This window comes from Sinocyclocheilus anshuiensis, unplaced genomic scaffold (genome assembly GCF_001515605.1).
Source record: "Sinocyclocheilus anshuiensis isolate Anshui unplaced genomic scaffold, SAMN03320099.WGS_v1.1 scaffold1144, whole genome shotgun sequence".
Lineage (NCBI taxonomy): Eukaryota > Metazoa > Chordata > Actinopteri > Cypriniformes > Cyprinidae > Sinocyclocheilus > Sinocyclocheilus anshuiensis.
This window is the reverse complement of record NW_015551101.1, coordinates 1,370,332-1,371,099: the sequence shown is the minus strand read 5'-3', so window position 1 is coordinate 1,371,099 and position 768 is coordinate 1,370,332.

Sequence of the window (768 nt, the reverse complement as noted above, 5' to 3'; positions counted from 1 at the left end):
TTAAAACTCATGGAAACTACTTGATCTATAAATGTAGATGTACAAACTGAATCGCGAGGTATTTTAAATCCAGAAAAAATGCCTTTTATTAAATGCCTGTTGTTCTCCGCTCCGCCAGCGAGGGCGCTCAGACAGCGCGCACCATAGACATAATAAATACTTAGACGCCTCATTGGCCGCTCGACCGCATGTCAACGTCGCCGCCATATTGGTGCGGGCAACTCTCATATCAGGACAGGCGAAAACATACCTGACTCGTCGGCAGCTTGGGCATCTACAAACCTTAGCACAATAATAAAAACAGATCTCGGCGTATTATCTTTCACAGGTAAGACTGAACAGTTGTTTCTGTATGTTTTTGGTCATTTTTAGCTTTATGTTGACAGCTTAATTAGCCGCCAGTGTCAGACTATTAATAGCTAGCGATATCCTAGTAAGCTGTGAAAGCTAAGACTTTATATGAAATCAAAGTTTAAATTAATTCTTAAGTTTTAACTTTATATTGTAGTTTATATCATAGATTATCATAAATCTGTGGACTTATTATATATATATTTTTTTTTTCCTTTTTAGCCAATTGCAAACAGGACAACGCAAGCCTTAAGGAAAGCTGAAGAAAGCCTGTTCTCTGCATTAGTTAGTAGGCTATACTTCCACAGCCTAATGTTGTATTAGTACTAGTTAAAACCCAGAGTAGCCCTGAATGAATGGCCAGAATTACCCTGCTCATATTCTAACCACCCCCTTACTTGTTTCTTACTTTGTTTA